Below are 20942 nucleotides of genomic sequence, written 5' to 3'. Positions count from 1 at the left end.
CCTGTCGTTTCTCAAGCCAGCATAACGTTGCCCTTTCTTATTCAAACCTTGGGTGTTGGCGTCAAGCCCTTTATTGCCGCTTTGGTGAACAACATGTGGAGGTCAAGTACACCCGAAGAAAGTGCTTGCTATATACCTTGTGGAACTCAAAGCCCTAGCAGAAGCTCGCCTCAATCACCCTGTGCGAGACGCTGTATTAACCGTACCGGCTGCTTTTAGCCGGATTCAGTTAACACGCATCTCGGGGTCGTGGGCGATGGCGGGTCTTCATGTGTTGAGACTAATGCCTGAGCCAGCAACTGTTGCTCTGCTGTATGCCCAGCAACAGCTGCTGCTGGCTTCAACCAAAAGTACTGTGGACAGTGGGAGTGAGAAAATCGGGCTGATATTCAACATGGGTGCAGGGTATTGCGATGTCGCTATAATAGCCACGGCCGGGGGAGTCTCTCAAATGAAGGCGTTGGCGGGGAGTTGCATAGGAGGAGAGGATTTGCTTCAGAACATGATGCGTCATCTTGTACCGGATATGGATAGTATCTTTTTGGACCACGGATTGGAGGAGATCAAATCCATGGGTATTCTTCGGGTGGCAACGCAGGACGCGATACACAAGTTATCCTTTCAACCGAGTGTTCAAATCGATGCTGACCTCGGAAACGGGACGAGAATACGCAGGGTCATTGACGTAGAAGAGTTTGAGGAAATCAACAAAGGCGTTTTCGAAAAGTGTGCTAGGTTGATGAAGAAACACTAATTGACCCCGGGCAGATTACGGATAATCTGGGGGTTAAATAGATATTTCCCACGAGGGGTTAGGTCCGGCAAAGATGGTTCTTCTGATGACCTGCAAAACAGACACCGTGAGCTCGTCACTGAGAAGGGGGGGTACCTCCTTGTGACCACCCTCCGGCGTGAGAATCAGACTAGATTGCTCTTGAATATAAGTGTATATTAAGAGAATGACTAGAGCAGATATCAGGTAATATATCAAGATATGAGATATGAGATAAGATAATAATAACGTTCCAAGGTGTTGGAGTATTTATAGCCGAAGGTAGGTTTCCAAGCACGTACAGCCGGCTGAATAGTGTTCCTGTTCTGCCAACTGTGGGCTACGCACATGCCATGCTGGTGGTTGGTGGGTAGGCAGCGGCTGATAGTGACCAGGCAGGCTGTGTACTATTCCTGTTCCACCAACTGCAGGCTATGCACGTCCTCCGACAGGTTGGTGAGTAGGCAGCGGCTAATAGTGACATACAGTACAAGGGCGTGCTGCTCGTCATACTGTTGTCAGTGAGCTGTCGTATCTTTGGTCAGATCTTTTGTCCATACCTCGTCAGGTACAGTACAAAAGATCCTCCAGTATCGTACGGACTGGCTCATTTGGGCGGGGAGTTTTCCCGGCTTTGTGCGGGAGTGTTCCCGGCTTGCTCATCTCCTCTTCAGGTGATATTACTGAATTATTTAAGAGTTAAGTGCCTTGTGCGTGTAGCCTTGCTGCGCGGGTAGCCTTCCCTGATGGCTAGTATCCGTTGCTGCGGGAACAGGCGGAGTACGTCGACCATTGGGAGGCTTTTCCTACGGAAACAGCTTGCGTACTGCGCGTAAGGACGTCACGTCTCTGAGCATGGTGGGTCCTGCGGATCCAGTTGGTTTCTGCGCAGACGTCTCTTCAAGGTGAGTGCGAGTTTAGCCTTTGCGCAGACGTCCCTGTTGCAGGTGAGTCTTGCGGGTTCAACTGCGCAGATGTCTCTTTGAAGTGAGTCTTGCGGGTCCAACTGGGCTCTGCTGGGACCTACCTCTTCAAGTCCCCCCAGTCCAATGTTCTTCTCATGAATTGCTAATAGGTGAGCGTGAACTTTTGGACTTAAGCAAAGGGTTTTGAAAAGGGTTTAGTTTTAAGGTTTTCCATGGGGATTCTTCCCGCGGAAGTCCTAATGTCACGCAGAAATTCCCGACTTTTCTGCCTGATCTTTGGGTATGATGCGGGTAGGTCTGTAACCTCCTCATAAGTCAGGAGCGTTGAGTTCCACTTGTATAGATTCTCCATGAGGTTTTGGTAGTTTTGAACATAGTGATCAATTATGTTATAACAACCAATTCCATCTTGGAGCTTCACACAATCTAGTTCTCGACGTTCCTGCTATGCGGGGATGTTATTCTCGTTTCCGCAAGCATGGCCCAGAAGATCCTTCTTGGTTTCAATTCCCTGCGGAGTGCTAGGTATGTGAAGGGTTTTGCCTTGACACTGTACCCGCACTCGTCTTATAGTTACATTACTTCCAAGGTATTCCTGGCTTCAATTCCCTGCGGGTGCTAAGTATGTGAAGGGTTTTGCCTTGACACTGTACCCGCATCCGTCTTATAGTTACTTGGTTGCCGAGGTATTCTTGGCTTCAATTCCCTGCAGGTGCTAAGTATGTGAAGGGTTTTGCCTTAACACTGTACTCGCACCTGTCTTATAGTTACTTGGTTGCCAAGGTAAGGGGCATAGTCCCGCTTACTTTTGAATCTTTTTGAATCTTTTTGAAATTCGAAGAGTTGGTGAAAGGATAAGAACAGTCCAAACTGTTGAAACGTCGTCTGACGGTTTCTTCTGGCAGTGTCAGGACGTGCAGGAAGTTATGGCGACGTGACAGTATATGGTCATTCCAGACGCTTTTTCAGGCGCGTGGGCGCGAGTTTTCGGGCGCGTGGCCGCGAAGTTTTCGGCAGCGCTCCTGTCAACAGCTGTTGCCAGCTTGCTTTTTCCACGTGTCATAGTTTCATTGCACCAGTGTTTTCCTCTCTCTTCCGCATTAAATTCATCGCATTCATTGCGATGAGTATATAAAGGGAGGAGAGGTTGCATCTCAACTCACAGTTTCACCTCTCTTCTTCTTCTAAACGATTTCCGGCGAATACTCTAACTTTTTTGTCGAGCATTCTCCCGAAATCGTTCTTCTTTACATCCAAAACATGTCTTCTGTTCATGATGTTGATGCTACCTGCCGAGGAGTCTGACGTGTTCGTTGAAAATCTGTCGTCCACTTCTGATAAGGACGATAAGAGTACTGCTGGCGAGTGCCAGTGTGCTCTTCCCGTCGGCCAGTATCAGTATATCGTCAGGAAGTTCATGCTCGAGCCTTTCGAGCCTGAGTTTCCTGAGCCACACCAGACGGTGTATGATGCCCCCAAGGGCAAAATAGGGGTGTATGCTGCATTCTTCATCTATGGGAATCTCAGGTTCCCATTGACGAAGTTTGTATACCGTGTTCTGGAGAGACACGGTGTGCACCTGACGGAGGTACACCCAATGGCGATCGCAAAGATCCGCCATTTTGAATGGGTGTGCCTCATTCTGGGCGTGGAGCCCCATGTCGACCGCCTGATGACCTTCTATTCTTGGAGGTGCATCCAGGGGTGGTATACCTTGGTCAATCGGATCAAGGGTCTGAAGATCTGCGCAACCGAGCGCAGTCTTCGGTCTTGGAAGCGGGAGTTCTTCTATATCTCCGCTCGCGTCGTCCCGATAGCGATGACGTTTAAGAACGGGAGAGCTCTCCCGAACCTTCACAGCCCTCCCAATATGAGGAGGCGGAATGGTTCGACAAGATTTCCCAGATCCATTCTCCGGTTTACCCGCTTTGCGGAGTCCGGGATGGTGATGCTCGGGATGAGCCGGGTGTGGAAGAATGCTGGGGCGGAGGCGCCGCAGATTCCCATCGTCCTTGAATACGGTTTGAACTCTATCCCTTACGGTATGCTTCACATCTTTTTGCTGATTTAGGGTTTTTCCGCTAAACTGTTTTTTTCTTTTTTCAGAGGGAAACGATTTGCAATCGCTTCTGTACCCGCGGGAAGCTGATGGTCCCGCTCGGATGGGTACTCGTGCTCTAGATGAGAACGAGTTGCCCATCCTTGAGCAAACGGCGGATCGGTTCGTGGAGGTCTACCCGCCGGGCCACCAGATTCTAAGCGCCACGCGGCCAGGTAAGGAGTTGTTTAACCCTCGACCTGTCAATGCTCAAACCTCTGCTGGAATTCCTCTAATCTTGTCATCTTCTGATGAGGAATCCGCAGATGGTCCATTCTTCGTGAGGAAGAAGAAGGCTGCTGGCGGGAAGGGGAAGGCTAAGGTTGCCTCCACTGCCGATCCGGTGAATCGGTCTGACTCAGAGACCGAAAGCGAGGAGGTGGCGGGGAACCCTGGTGGTGTTGAGATCACTGCTCCGGAGGTTGAGACGGCTGTCACCTCCGGGCAGCCCAGTACAGTGACGGTGACCGACGTAAAGAGGCCGGTTCCATCGGGTTCGTCCCCGCCTGTTCGTACCTTCAAGCTCAAGAGGACTCGTAAGTACAAACTTCCTTTACTTTTAACTTCATATCTTTCCGCCATTATACTTATATATCTTGTCTTCGTGTAGGCGTGGATGCTACCGCATTCCAGGGTGGAGCGGGGAGGAGCACCTCCGGACCCATGATGGTAGGTTTGGTCAACCTACCTGAGGCGATGACCCAGGCGGCTGCGCCTGCTTCAGTTGGTTCAGTTGCTCACTCGGTTGAGTCAACTGCTCCAACTGTGACTACGTCTCCGCCGGTTGTCAGTGCCATATTCACTGATTCTTTCACTGAGCCGGCGATGAGTTTTTCTTTGGTCTTTTCCGCAGCAACGACCGCGGTTGTGAGTTCACCTCCGGTGAGTTCACCGACGTTGGTCTCTACTACGGCGGCCTCCGCAATGCCTCCTCCGGCGCCGGCGACTACGGCCGGTCCTTCAGGTATGTCCGGGGTTGGGGCGTCAAGCCAATCTCTGCCTCCTTCCTATCTGCCTGACCTCTTGGATGGATATTCGTTAGGTTCGGGTGATGGGTTTGGCGGCTACAGGCCTGTCGTCGACCCTACAGGTGCGTAGGGTTATTTTGGCCTTTTATTATTTCTATATATATATATATTTTTTTTATCATCTTTTCCTAACTGCTTTTTGCTTTTGCAGTGTCGGATTCCAATGAAGTGTATGTTCCACGATGGAACATCCGCCGAGGAACAACCCTTCGGACGCCTGTAGAATGCGTCGAGTGGGCGCGCCACGCCGCCCCAAGGGGGGCGCTGGGGGAAGCAATGTCAAGCTACCAGGAGGGTAGGTTGACAAATGAGCTCCGGATTCTCCTAGCCCGGATGCAGCCGCGCGTCGAGCTGCTTTGTCGTGAAAACGACAAGTTAAAGGCAGCTCGGATCCAAGAAGTAGGTCAGGCGCGAGCTGTCCGAGAGGAGAACAGGAGGCTCTCCGCTGTTGCTGCGGAGAAGGAGAAGGCCTTCAAAGCCCTTGAGGTTGAAGTTCAGGCCCGTCTCGAGGCCCGTTCCAAGGCTGCCCAAGCTGTTAACGAACAGCTTCGGCTGGCTAAGGAAACTGCACGGAACGCAACTGAGAGGGCCACCAAGGCTGAAGCTGTTGCTGAGCCTCTACGCCTCGAGAATGAGGAACTTAAAGACAAACTAGAGAGGCTCCAACAGGCTCATGATGCCTTGGCCATGGAAGACGCCAAGAAGCTCCAAGAGATCTTGGACCAGAGGGGCGTGCTTGACCATACTGAGCGTAAGCTTAAGGGCGTCGATGAGGCTGCGGCTAAAGAAGTGTTGCTTGCCAACCTTAACAAAAGTGAAACCGAACGCGCCCGTAACCAAGCTCAAGCTGCCCTCCATGAGGCTCTGGTTACCAAGAAATGGCTTCTACGAGAAGGGTTGTCGCAGGTAAGCTTAGCTTCATAATGTCTTCACGCTTTTCTTTATACTTAGAAAAGGTTTTGATACTTGTATTTTTGTTTTGTAGGTTGTGCATCGAGTCTTCACGGACACTTCATACGACGATGCCATGAGCGCAGCCCTCAACGCTTCTCATGAGGATGGGGAAAAGGCTGGCTTCCTGCTTGGTCTAGGGTTCGTTGAGAAGGGCATCCCGCCTTCCAACTTCCCTTTATATGATGTGGATACTGAAGCTGCTTATGACCAAGCAGTGAACCAGTATGCTGCCTTCCCGCATCCAGTGGTGGAGAAGGTGAACGAAGTTGCTGCTGCTGATGATGGGTTAACCATTCTCAAGACCTTCCTTGAACCGCCACAGCCAACTGATGGTGCGGGTACAAGTGGGTTTGGAGGGAGTGGTCCTGAAGCTTGAACCTTTAGATCCCTTCCCACTGTTAGGATAGGTTTACATTGTATAGATTTATATTCTTGTAGGCGGGTAAATACCCGGTCATTCTTGTAATACTTGAATTATTATGAAATATAAATCTTTGTGCGGGTAGGACCGCTACTTTCACTGGATGTGTTGCTTTATAAACGTTATATGACTTGCTCATGCATACTTTAGTTTAAATTAGCAACTTTCTAAGTGTTCTGAATAAGTTAACCTTTGAACGTGGTAGATAATAGGTTGAAGTTTTGCTTCCTCCTTCGTGATTGTGCGGGTAAGACCGTCACGTGAACTTAGTAGGATGGCTAAACTTTACCTATATCTGACCTGCGTGGAGGTTTTCCTCTTCTGTTTTTTGTGCTTACGCGGGTTTTGCCGCCGTCCACACGCAACGATTTCTTCACTTATGCGGTGAAAACAGGCATCAGTGTTTTGAATAAATTAACTGTTCGACGCGCGGTTGTCAATAGGTTAGTTCGGTTTCCTCTATCATGATTTGTGCGGGTAAGACCGTCACTTTCATTTAGTGGGATGACTGAACTTTACCTATGACTGACCTGCGTGAAGGTTTGCCGTTTTTTGTGTTTATGCGGGTTTTGCCGCCTTCCACACGCAACGACTTCTTTACTCATGTGGTGAAAACCGGCATCAGCGTTTTGAATAAATTAACCGTTCGACGCGCGGTTGTCAATAGGTTAGTTCGGTTTCCTCTATCATGATTTGTGCGGGTAAGACCGTCACTTTCATTTAGTGGGATGACCAAACTTTACCTATGACTGACCTGCGTGAAGGTTTGCCGTTTTTTGTGTTTATGCGGGTTTTGCCGCCTTCCACACGCAACGACTTGTTCACACTTATGCGGTGAAAACCGGCATCACTGTTTTGAATAAATTAACCGTTCGACGCGCGATTGTCAATAGGTTAGTTCAGTTTTCTCTATCATGATTTGTGCGGTTAGGACCGGCACTTTCATTTAGTGGAATGACCAAACTTTACCTATGACTGACCTGCGTGAAGGTTTGCCGTTTTTTGTGTTTATGCGGGTTTTTCCGCCTTCCACACGCAACGACTTACTTTCCCACTTATGTATGCGGTGAAGACCGGCATATCAGTGTAGAAAGTTCGTAAGTATAAATGTAAGACCATCAGCGTCAATGTGATAAGGAGAATCATTTCCATTAGAAGTGGCTCTGGGCCTTTTCTTTTACAAGTTTGGAATTGATCTACATGCAGACTGTGTAATTGAGCTCCCTTCCATGTTCTTGGGAGTGTCATCGAGCCTTTCGAGCCGATATATACTTGGTTCGGAATCTCGTTGTTTACACAGTATGTAGTCTCCGACATTGAAGCTGCAGTTTTATTCGTGTTTTCCCCAACTGGGGTTCTACACGCATTAGCCTGCTCAGCGTTCATTACGCCACGAGGTGTGTGAGCGTCCCATCTCTGACAAATGCTTCGACGATGTCCTTCAAGTCTAGGCATTCCTCGGTGTTGTGGCCTCTTGTCCTGTGGAAGTCACAGAATTTGCTCTGATCAGCGTTGTGACGCTCTCGGATTATTGGAGCCTTTGGCCATGGGAGTCTCTCGGTGTCGAATATCTCGATGACGCTTTTGGTGAATGGCGTCCATCTGGAGTTCCGGTTTGACGACGGCATGTCATCCTTTCCGCCTAACCGAGGGTGCGAGCCGGATGAGGTGTCAAAGTTTACCCTTGACTGCCAAATGCCTAGCTTCCTCTTTTTGTTTAGTCGGGACATTGTTTTCTCTTGTTTTCTGGGTGTAGAGGTTTGTGCTTTGGGGAAGATCTCTACCCAGTTGCTTTTCCGTTTCCGCGAAGCGTTTAGCTGCTGTCATGATGGCATCCCATGTGGATGGCATGCCATCTTTACCCGTTAAGGTGCGGATGAGCTCTGGGTCTTTCGCGCCCTGGATGAAAGCAGCGCGAACAAGATCTTCGCTAATACTACCCAGACTTAGCTTCTTTGAGTTGAAGCGAGTGATGAAGTCTAGCAAAGATTCATCTTCCTCTCGAATGCAATTGAGGATTGTCCATTGCTCTTCGGTATACTTTCTGTGTTGGCTGAAGTGTTGGCTAAACTTCTGTTGGAAGTCTGCCCAATCGTAGATGTGGTGGACCGGTAGACGGTCGAACCACGCTCTGGCTGCTCCAACCAGCGTCATCTGGAACATATAACACCACGGGGGTTCCGTCCAGTTGCTGACGGTTGCCCCCGCTATGAATCTGTTCAAATGATCGTCTGGGTCAGATATACCATCATAGGTGCCGATGTTTGACATCTGTTTGGCACTTCTTGGGGCGATTGCTTCCGCAATGTCCCTTACAAACTTGGAGGTTCCCGCATTTGCAGCGGTTGGTCTGAAGGTTTTAGAGAAGTCACGTGGGTTTCCACCCGCGTTTTTTGGTTTGAAGGTTTCTCCAAAATTCCTTCTCGGTTGGAAGTCCGTTTTCTTACGCTTCCCTTTCGCCCTATGGCGAGGGTTTGCGTCGGTGTCGGATTCCTCCGAATCATCGTCCGAGTACTCGCACTCATTGCTCAAGTTGAGTTGTTGTCGAGTGCTTCCGAACTCGTCAGCCTGTTGAAGTGAACGTAAGCGTTCGTCCAACTCAGCTTGGAATTCCTTCTGACGTGCTTCCGCCCACGCTTTAACTTGATCAAGTGTTTGGCGGGGGAACCTCGTCTGTCGTCTTTCCGCCTGGGTATCAATGAATCCCAGGGGATGATTATTTACTGCACTTGCCCCGGCTTGGGTAACCGGGGTAGTGTTCGTAAAATTTACTGCACTTTCCCCAGCTTGGATAACCGGGGTAGTGTTCGTAAACATTGTGTACTCGCCGGTGTTCCCCCCAGTGGCTGGGGTTGTGGTTACCGGGGTTTCTTGGTCACTCGTTGGCCTTGGCAACGGATTAACCTTAACCATCTTTCCAGAAGTTTGAAAAAACTGAAAAAGGATTAGTTCTAGCTTTTATGCACGGATGGCGCCAACGAAGAAACACTAATTGACCCCGGGCAGATTACGGATAATCTGGGGGTTAAATAGATGTTTCCCACGAGGGGTTAGGTCCGGCAAAGATGGTTCTTCTGATGACCTGCAAAACAGACACCGTGAGCTCGTCACTGAGAAGGGGGGGTACCTCCTTGTGACCACCCTCCGGCGTGAGAATCAGACTAGATTGCTATTGAATATAAGTGTATATTAAGAGAATGACTAGAGCAGATATCAGGTAATATATCAAGATATGAGATATGAGATAAGATAATAATACCGTTCCAAGGTGTTGGAGTATTTATAGCCGAAGGTAGGTTTCCAAGCAGGTACAGCCGGCTGAATAGTGTTCCTGTTCTGCCAACTGTGGGCTACGCACATGCCATGCTGGTGGTTGGTGGGTAGGCAGCGGCTGATAGTGACCAGGCCGGCTGTGTACTATTCCTGTTCCACCAACTGCAGGCTATGCACGTCCTCCGACAGGTTGGTGAGTAGGCAGCGGCTAATAGTGACATACAGTACAAGAGCGTGTTGCTCGTCATACTGTTGTCAGTGAGCTGTCGTATCTTTGGTCAGATCTTTTGTCCATACCTCGTCAGGTACAGTACAAAAGATCCTCCAGTATCGTACGGACTGGCTCATTTGGGCGGGAGTTTTATCGGCTTTGTGCGGGAGTGTTCCCGGCTTGCTCATCTCCTCTTCAGGTGACATTACTGAATTATTTAAGAGTTAAGTGCCTTGTGCGTGTAGCCTTGCTGCGCGGGTAGCCTTCCCTGATGGCTAGTATCCGTTGCTGCGGGAACAGGCGGAGTACGTCGACCATTGGGAGGTTTTTCCTGCGGAAACAGCTTGCGTACTGCGCGTAAGGACGTCACGTCTCTGAGCATGGTGGGTCCTGCGGATCCAATTGGTTTCTGCGCAGACGTCTCTTCAAGGTGAGTGCGAGTTTAGCCTTTGCGCAGACGTCCCTGTTGCAGGTGAGTCTTGCGGGTTCAACTGCGCAGACGTCTCTTTGAAGTGAGTCTTGCGGGTCCAACTGAGCTCGGCCGGGGGAGTTTCTCAAATGAAGGCGTTGGCGGGGAGTTGCATAGGAGGAGAGGATTTGCTTCAGAACATGATGCGTCATCTTGTACCGGATATGGATAGTATCTTTTTGGACCACGGATTGGAGGAGATCAAATCCATGGGTATTCTTTGGGTGGCAACGTAGGACGCGATACACAAGTTATCCTTTCAACCGAGTGTTCAAATCGATGCTGACATCAGAAACGGGACGAGAATACGCAGGGTCATTGACGTAGAAGAGTTTGAGGAAATCAACAAAGGCGTTTTCGAAAAGTGTGCTAGGTTGATAACACAGTGCCTGCATGAGTCCAAGCTTGAGAAACCGGAATACATCGATGACGTGATCCTTGTTGGTGGGTGTTCAAATATTCCAACACTGAAGAACATGGGGTTGGGTATTTGTAAAAAAGGTGAAAGCTACATGGCTATTAACCCGATGGAAGCTGCTGTTCGTGGGGTGGCACTAGAAGGTGCGTTGGCTTCGGGTGTGAAAGATCCTTTTGGAAGTCTAGACCTTTTAACCATTCAAATAAACGCACATAGCATTGGGATTCGAGCTGACGGGAACAGTTTTGTTCCGATTATAGATCGCAATACTACTTTGCCTGCCAAGAGAGAGATGCTATTTACAACTGCTCATGATAACCAAACTGAAGCTTTGATTCTGGTGTATGAACAAGGGGATGATGAGAAGCAGTTGCTGTTGGGGTATTTTAAGGTTGTGGGGATACCTGCTTCCCCGAGAGGGGTACCGGAGATTGATGTGTGTATGGATATTGATGCCTCAAATATGCTGAGAGTTATGGCTGGTGTTGTGATGCCGGGATCAGGGTCGCGGAATCCAGTCGCCCCGTTGATGGAAGTAAGACTGCCAACGGCTGATGATGGGCATGGATTGTGTGCTGATGCTTTAAATAGGTTGTTTGGGTCTACTCTGGGCTTGGTGACTTTTCACAACAAGCTTAACACTTGATGAGTGTTCATCCGGGTTTTTTATTTGTGTTCTTTTTATTTATGGTTGTAATAAAGTGTGGTCAGGTAGAGCCTTGAACTTGTATGATGTGGGTTGTCCTAGTTTAATGTGTCTAATGTTGGTAGTCGTCAGGGCCTTGTGTGTATTTTCTGATGGTTTTTGTTCTATAGTATTGAAGTACCAATGCAAGTGACTGTACACATGTTTTCGATTACATAAGGAAATTAAGTTAATTTATTAGACAATCTGTAATGAGCTACAAATTTGGGACACATATGGCGAGAATACCCCCCCCCCCCTCCCCTCCTATCGGAGGGGGGAGTAGTCTTTTCATATATATATATATGGGAGATTTCAATTAAGAACTCATTTTGAGTTTTAAGAACTCGAAAGAACTCAGTGTAACGATTTTTTTTTTTTTGAATTTTTTTTACACATGCGTAATACATGTAGGTTACATACACGTAAAAAAATTACAGAATTTTTTACACATCAAGTCGATTTTTTACACATGTGTAACGGACGTAAAAGTTAGTGTAACCACTTACATCTTTATTCTCTCTCCTACTTTGACTTTTTTCCAGATTTAATCTCAACCACATATTCCAATCCATTTAATTAAATATGTGGCCTAGAATTGAGTTCTTAAGTTCTTACAACTCAACAAGGTTCTCAAAATATCCCTCCCATATATATATATATATATATATATATATATATATATATATATATATATATATATATATATATATATATATATAGGCAAAGTATATAATGAAAACCCTTTTGAGTTGTGAAAATCGTGAAAACCCTATGTAACATTGTTTTTTTTGTTACATGTAATATATGTTGGTACATTTAATACAAAACATTAAAAAAAATGTTTTGTTATTTTTTTATATTTTTTTACTAATTTTTATATATGTTTTTAGGAGAGAGAAAGTGTAATTTACTTTTACATTTTTTATTAACTTTAATTGTGAACCACAAAATTTAATCTTTAAATAAAAACATGTGGTTGAGAATGAGTTTTTAGAGTTTTCACAACTTAAGTGGGTTTTATTTTAACCTAACCCTATATATATATATATATATATATATATATGTGGGAAGTATATAATGAAAACTCATTTGAATGTGAAAATCTCATGTAACATCGGATTTTTTTTTCTGGCACATGTAATATATAAAAAAAATTATTTTGCTATTTTTAACATTTTTTTACCAATTTTTATATATGTTTTTAGGAAATAGAAAAAGTTATATTTACTTTTACATAATTTATTAACTTTAATTGTGGATCACAAGTTTCAAACTTTAATTAAAAACATGTGGTTGAGAATAGGTTTCTAGAGTTTTCATAACTTAGGTGGGTTTTTATTTTAACCTTACCTTATATATAGAATTTTCACGGGTTGCATAGGGTTTTCACAACTCAAACGGGTTTTCATTCTAGAATGAAAACCCGTTTGAGTTGTGAAAACCCTATGTAACATTGTTTTTTTAACATGTAATATATGTTGTTACATTTAATACAAAACATCGAAAACTTAAAAAATATGTTTAGCTATTTTTTTTTTACATTTTTTTTACTAATTTCTATATATGTTTCAGAAGAGAGAAAGTGTAGATTAACTTTTACGTTTTTTATTAACTTTAGTTGTATACCACAAGATTCAAACTTTAATTAAAAACATGTAATTGAGAATGCGTTGCTAGCGTTTTCACAACTCAAGTGGGTTTTATTCTAACCTAACCTTATCTAACCTTATATATATATATATATGGGAGATTTTAAATGAGAACTCTTTTAAGTTTTAAGAACTCGAAATAACTTAACGTAACATTTTTTTTTTTGAATTTTTGTACACAACGTAATATATGTAGGTTATATATACGTAAAAAATTACAGAATTTTTTACACACCGATTCGACTTATTACATATGTGTAACGGATGTTGAAAGTTGTGTAATCACTGTAAGTCTTTATTCTCTCTCATATTTTAATTTTTTATTCACATTTAATCTCAATCACATAATTTAATCTATTTAATTAAATGTGTGGTCAAGAATAGTTCTTAAAACTTAACAAGGTTCTCAAAATATCCATCCCCTATATACATATATATATGGGCTAGAAAATAGCCCCTCACTACACATAACCTTAATATGTCGTGAGTGGATGTGTTGGTGGCCATCATTATACATTACATGTAATGGGGTGTTTTATTATAACTTTTTATTAAGTTAATAAGTTACAAAATTGTAACTTATGAAACTTTTCTTCTCACAATATAAACAATCTCAAACACCTTATTATTTTTCAAAAAGTTAATAAGTTATAACCTGATGAAAATAAGCAATCTCAAACACACCCTAAATTTAGATTTACTCAAAACTAGGTAAAATACTAGAAATGTTAACTTAGATGGTCCAAATGGGTGACTTGCTCACCATTGTTTGTTACAATTTGCTCGGGGTCGGCGGCACCACTAGTCCACTATCGCCACTCAAGTCTCAACCACAAACTGGTTATTGTGGCGCCACACTTCAGCACAACCACTATCGCTGCTCCGGGGTATCACGACACCACTGCCACCACTAACTCGTTACCTTTATCAAAGATCTCATAAACCTGCTCACTAGGCTTTTGATTGTGTACAGAATTTCACAAGTTCTTAAGTTCACTTACCAGAGATTGTAAACCTTTATTTCTGAACCCATAAAGCACATATTTCTCTAACACTGGTACAGGTCAATAGAGTATAATATACAAGTCAAAGTAAACAAAATCAGTAGGAGTGGCTAGGGAAGTACAAGCCAACCCGTAATGTTTTCAGCGGTATTGAAGCACCCGAATTAGGCCACGAACAAAGAAAACAAATAAGAAACCTTTTTTTCACAGGCAACCTATTCTATGTGGATAAATTAAAAAATGATTACCACTTATTTGTGTGTATTGTTGAAATATTAATCTAAGGCACGACGAACAATTCATAATCTACAATCACGACACCATCGTCATCTTTATTAGCATGCGTATCCACTAGCCTCCTCTGCAACGTTTGCCCACTCCATCGTAATTTTCTCCGTAAATGCCACCTGAAAATTGATTCCAATAAATTTACATAACAAAAGGAGTATCTTGATAAGACCCAAGTTCATACTTGAACTAATTATGAAACACAAAATAAATCAAACAAAAGACTTGTGAAGGCAAACGAAAGAACTCATGGAGATTGGTAGTATGTTAGGTAAGGCAAAATGACGAAACTCAAATACAAGGGGGATAAGCTAATAAACCTAACCCTGACGACGAAGTTTTTATTTCAATGGGGTACCTTCTGACCCTTCAAACCACACAAGACAGCGCAGGCGCTTTATTGGGACTTAAAAGGCTATAAGACCAAACAAGACAGCGCAGTCACACCACTAAAGCTAGTTCATAGGGTGACTCCAGGTTCAAGCCGATATACAGACTCACCACTTACAACTTATGTTGAATTTGGTCATTCCTCCTAAGATCGCCATTCAACTTGCCAAAGTTGAACTAGCATAGGATCTAATCTAACTCACAAACATGAGATAAAAACAAACACAACTTTCTTCTAATTCCCTGAGTTTTTTTTTCATTCATAATCCTTTGAATAGGACTTACACGGTGTTGAAATCGAAAAGGAAAACAAATAGCATGATCCCATGATCTCCACCACTAAAGTTAATAACGTAACTAACTAAATAAAACATGCAAGACATTAAAAACATAAAACTGAAACTGATGTGGAGGTGTGGAAGTGTCGGATGTGAGCTCAAAGTGGGAAGTGGGTTGCATGGAGTTGAGCGGCCGTATGAGGTGGATGATTGGGCGGCTTTTTCATGTGTATGGGGCAAAACAATCAATGTGACAAAACAACCAATGGGTAGAAAACTTAGCGCTGGGTCTATAACGCCTGTAGCACGGTTAGCTGTAGATATAGGTTATTTATATATTAATAATATATATATAAATAATTTTGTACTTCTTTAGGTTGTAGATATAGGTTATTTATATATTAATAATATATAGAGCTTCTTCATATTTAAGGTTTAGGTACATCGTGATAAAAACGTCCGAGAAATATAAGAAAATTTTCATTAATACTTTGCAATTCGTGTACGTGAAGTGTTGCGCTTTGTGCTTCGGCTATACTTACTGTATTGACCCATTATCCTGAGTCACTGCCAATCCAAGTAGATGTTCTATGCGTTAGTACGCATTCCAAATCTTTTCAGGATGTATCACGATAGATTACAAGATCATCAGTTCCTTCTGGGAGACTTCGCATAGGAGTTTGATAAATATTCAGTCTCATCAATTGAGAAGCCATCTCTTGTCTTTCCCCTGTCATAAACTCAGTTCTTTTCGGGTTAGGAGGGTTAAAGGTTGGGCTATACTAGAAAGTTTACAATGAAGCGCCGATAATACTTAGCTAGTTCAAAAATTTGGCGAATTTCTCTTGGTAATTCTGGTGTTTGTCAGTTTTAGAGAAGGTATATGTAAATTCTGTGTTAACTAATAGCGTGCTCTAAGAATCGTACTCCTTGTGGCCAAAATTCTCCCTTGGACAACTTGATATACAATTTCTCCTGTCTCAACATCTCCAATATTGTTTGTAAATGTTGCTCGTATTCCTTCTTGGTTTTCGAATATATTAGGAGGTCATCAATAATGTTATAATGAATTTGTCTAGGTATGATTTACTAACTCAGCTCGTGAGATTCATGAAACTACAGGTGCATTAGTCAGTCCAAAGGGCATAACTAAGGGTTCATAGTGACCATACCGAGCTCGAAACACCGTTTTAGAACATCTTCCTCTTGGATTTTTAACTTGAAGATAGCCGGATCGGAGGTTGATTTTTGAGAAGTAATTCGCTCCCTTGAGTTGATTGATTAAATCGTCGAATCATGAAAGGGGATGTTAGTTTTTGATAGTGATTTTTGTTTAGTTCCCTGGTAATCAACACACATCCTAAGCCTCCATCCTGTTTCTTTACCAACAACACCGGTGCTTCCCAATGAGGATAGCTAGGTTATATGAAATCCTTATCTAATAATTCTTGTAGTTGTGTAATTAGTTCTTACATTTTGGAGGATGCCAGACTATAAGGTGCCTTGGTAATAGTAGTTACTCCTAAGGTTAGGTCAGTTCGGAGTTCAATTTTTTCGGATAGTGGGATTTCGGGTAGTTCATCAGTAAGGATGTTAGAGTATTCGAGTATTACGGGGATATTCCCTATATGTTTCATTAGGGTTTTTTTTTTGTTTTATAGTTACATTTTCCAAAAATGCCATACATCCTTGACGTAAGCGCTTTAATACTTTAAGATGAGACACGAGAGGTGATACTGCATCAAACTTCTCTCCTTGTATCATAATTGCTTCCTCATCCAAGAGAGGAATTTTAACTATTTAGTCATAACACACGATTTCCACCTTGTATTTAGCTAACCAGCCCATACTGACAATTACTTCGATGCTTTCCAACTAAACCGGGAGTAGGTCAATAAAAATGGTTGGTTGTTTATGATAATAAGATAGTTTTGGAGTATTTGGTTAACAGTTCTAGGTTTACCGTTAGTGAAGTCTATAGCATAAGGATCAATTAGTTCACTAACCAGCACATTTCCTGGGGATAAGAAGTTAGTGGGGATAAGACTTCTATCGGTACCTATATCAAGTGAATTCGAAGCATATTAATCAAGAATTACAGATGTACCCTTCACCACATCTAAGTCTTCCTGTGTTTTATCGGGTCCGATCACTAATCGGGGCCTCTAGCCGAGTCAGACGTCGATGTTCGTTCTGGGTTTTACTTGGGACAATTCCTTTTGAAGCATTTCCTACTTCCACACTCAAAGGGAGCATGAGTGTTTGTCATAGGTTGTGCATGAATTTATTTTGACTGGGTTAACTGGGAAGGGTGAGGTTAGAACGATTTTTTTACAGCACCTATAATGGTTTCATAACTACATGTACAATATCCAATCTTCCCGTTTTTATAACATGCCTTTATTCGACATACCCTTTAGTAAAGGCTCATTGTGTATGTTTAATTATGAACTAGAGTTAATTGTCTTATTATTTTGAGTTGTAGGGTACGCACGTTTAAATTGTTGTAGCTCTTGTACTTCTGTTTCGTGATTAGCTCGTTTTGTACTAGATGATTCCCTGGTACTCTCAACACACATTTACTGACCGAATTCAAAGTTACCACCCCGGCTTGCGTCCCGGTATTCTCAAAAGTTAAGTGGCTAACTGGATTAACTAAGGTCTCTACTTCCGGATTACTAACCATAGTATTAGTCGAACCAGATCGTTAGAATGGTTTATGTATTCCAGTTGACCCGCCCTTTCATTTTGGATTTTTTGGGTTCATGTTCTAAGTTCTGAATTTCATTCCTCGGACAAAATATTTCAATATAAGGGTTTAAGTCTGGCCCAGGTCATGCAAATAATCGCCTTTTGTTCCTGAATTCGTACAATCACTTTCTACCACACAAGGGAGTGCCTATGTTATGTAATAGTAACATAATTAACGATACAATTTGCTAGGAGCTACTGGCACGGATAACAGACTTTATCGTCTTGATCCATTTTACTAATTCATTTGATTCTTTAGTACCACTAAAAATTTACATGTTTGTATGACTTAAATCGTTTAAACGAGTATTTCCGTCGTGAAGGATCACGGTTGTTACGACTAGTATTCATGTTCGGTAAGAGATTTTTGTTACTAAAGGCATTTTAGTGGGGGAAATTATCATTATCGGTAGTAGCCTTAGTGCTCAGTGGGGGAGTATTATTCGTCACAATGTTCGTATTTATCAAGAAAATAACATTTGTAACTGTATTAGTATTGGGTGGCGAAATATTATTCACGGCCGTATTAGTGTTTGGCATTGGATTTGTATTCATTATCGTATTAATGCCGGCAGCGAATCGTGCTGCTTTTGTTAGAGTTATTGTCTGCAGTTGCCGAACAGTCATCTCAGCCACAACTGCCTCAGATCACATGCTTGTTTTATTCGGGGCCATCCTATAATGATAAACAACTATACTTTACATAATAGTAATTCCTCGTATATTCATCATGCAGGGAATTACATTAGCTACTACTCATGTATTTCAAATAGCACATATGTATTACACACATCGAATCCTGTATCCATATACCAAGGATAGTACATAGATTCATCCTAATAAGACCATTGTTTGTATGTATCTATCGAAAGTTGGCGCCCAGTGACAAGTAATTTTAACCCAGTAAGGGTCAATGTTTATACTAAAAGATTCAAATCTCTCTATATCAGCATAGCATACTACCAGATGCTTGTATGGAGTATCGAAGTTATACACAACAGTTCCATACTATCCTTGTCTATCCGAGCACACATTATAATAATCATGAATAGTTAACTACTCGCACCATAATTATTCAGATATAATCCCACCAATGGGTAGCAGCTTTATCCTGCCTCTCCCATGAGTAGACATTTGTTCGTTATAAGTTTAAACAGTATGTTTTAATTGGGAGGCATTTGTATACTCCCCTTGACCTTTAGATGCTATTAAATGTAACTATAGAATATTATTTCATTAGGTTGTTCGGTACTCATAAGCATACTGGGTCTAATAAAAATGGTGATTTATTAGTTGGGAGTAAGTATGGTTTTTATAATCCAAGACACATCATTGGTCCACGAGCGTGAGGTTTCTTTTCTATGATAAACTGATCGAAATGGTATCAATATAGGAGTGGTTGGAGATACTCGTACAAAGATGATTTGATGAATTTATTAGTTAAGGAGAGTTCATCAAGGTCGGTGGTGCTGGTGAGGTATATAGGAATTATTATTTTCATAGTTGGTGTATGATATATGTAGGTGGTCTCGGTTTGTTATATTATTGAAAATTTTATAGGATAGTTATTATATTTAAAATTTGATAAACCGTACTCTTTCCTAAGTATTTTATTAGGAGTAGTGTTTATTTTTAAACAATGGAAGTGGAGAGATGGCTAGAAAACAGTTCAATTTGCTGTTAGTAACTGGTATGTGAGATAAAGATTAGGCCCGAATTGAGAAGTGTCGCGTTCCCATGAGATGGACGTACGTATATCATACCTTCCACAGTTCCTTTCTGTGCCTTGAATTTACGCTCGGTTTGTGGTTCGATCATACAACAAGATTCAATTTGGAATCGATAAAGCTTTATCAAAATTCTCGCTTGTAGGTAACACCGGTTCTTCATTCGATATGAGACTACCGATTTCAACATCTTTCGTTTTCACAATTTGTCAAAAAAAATAATATTTTTCAATAGTAGGAATCAGAGTAGAGAATATCATTACTTAAGGCCAAATAAAATATTTTATTTGTTATGGTCAGGTATAATATTAATTATGATAAAATATAATATTTTTTTTAATAAAATACAATTATTAAATTAATATTGAATATAATCGAATATAATATTCGTTACACGGGGACTTAGTATTATCGACAGTACAGTAGGTACACGTATTCGTACACCTTATTCCAGATAAGTACGTATGCATGTTATATATATATATATATATATATATATATATATACATACATACATACTCATTATTACTTTTTATACACATATGTTGCAATTTTTGCCTACCCTTACGTTCCGCGACTTCTTCCCGAATTCCCTTGTACAAGCAAGTCTGTTATTATGTTTCAGACCACAATAACCCACTTGCCCTACAAGTTCATCCCGGCATCCATCAGTATATAATATTAAATTATTATTTATTTTCCCAGTGTTAATCGAGCCAATGGTTATATTTTAGGTATCCTAAGGGATAACCTAATCCTTTATAACCAATGGCTCTGATACCAACTTCCGTCACACCCCGTTAAGGGATTTGCGGAAGCGTGAAACAGAAATATAACAGACACCTCTGATATCAACCACATTGTTTATAAAAAACAATACAAACTACTTTACGATATTTTACATTGATCTAACTTCATTTACAACTAAATGTTACAAACTAAATCCAGCCCGTTAAGCGGCTTTACTTCCTACTAGCACACTTGCATCAATTCACCCAGCCTTCATAGCAAGTCAAACACGTAGCACATTGACTTTCTAATCCAATCCAGTACCTGAAAAACATGTTAAAACGGGTCAACTACAAATAGTTGGTGAGTTTCACGAGTTTCAAGAAATCAATTGTGTGTACAACAATCACAGTTTGTAAATACGCAAGTATGTATGTATGTATGTACGTTCACAAGTACGTTTGTTTGTATGTTTATGATGTAATTATATTAAGCTACAGTGAAGCCTTGACTGTCTGTGCTGCGTGCATCCATTTCTCACACCTAATCAACCACTGTGGCTCCCCTTCCGCCAACAACATGCCCTGGTAGCTATGTCTAACACTACATAGCCTGTTTGTATAAGTATGGTCATGTGCAAATGGCGCTATGTGACACGGCAATCAGGCCGATTGCGTTTGGGTTTGTCAAACCAATAGTACTATTCACAAGCCACCGGCTCGAAGTTAATCACTATGTTCGTGGGGACTTTCATGTGTTAGCACTTAGATAATTCCCATCATCAAACAATTCAGAGTATATAAATATGTATCAACATGTTTTTCACCCCAAAAAGTTCATAAAAACAGTTTAAAAGTGGGGTCGTGAA

General features: G+C 42.3%; 2 pseudogenes; both read left to right on the top strand.

Annotated features, from left to right (window-relative positions):
- Positions 1 to 256: 256 nt before the first annotated feature.
- Positions 257 to 754, top strand: LOC143615197 (heat shock 70 kDa protein 8 pseudogene; annotated as a pseudogene).
- A 9874-nt stretch (positions 755 to 10628) lies between these two features.
- On the top strand, positions 10629 to 11216 carry LOC143615196 (heat shock 70 kDa protein 8 pseudogene; annotated as a pseudogene).
- The last annotated feature ends 9726 nt before the right edge of the window (positions 11217 to 20942 follow it).

Source organism: Bidens hawaiensis, unplaced genomic scaffold, assembly GCF_021521415.1.
Source record: "Bidens hawaiensis isolate Kalapana, Puna unplaced genomic scaffold, B.hawaiensis_p1.1 tig00042240_1, whole genome shotgun sequence".
Classification (NCBI taxonomy): domain Eukaryota; kingdom Viridiplantae; phylum Streptophyta; class Magnoliopsida; order Asterales; family Asteraceae; genus Bidens; species Bidens hawaiensis.
The sequence above is the reverse complement of the archived record's forward strand: the minus strand, read 5'-3'. Positions and strand labels throughout refer to the sequence as shown.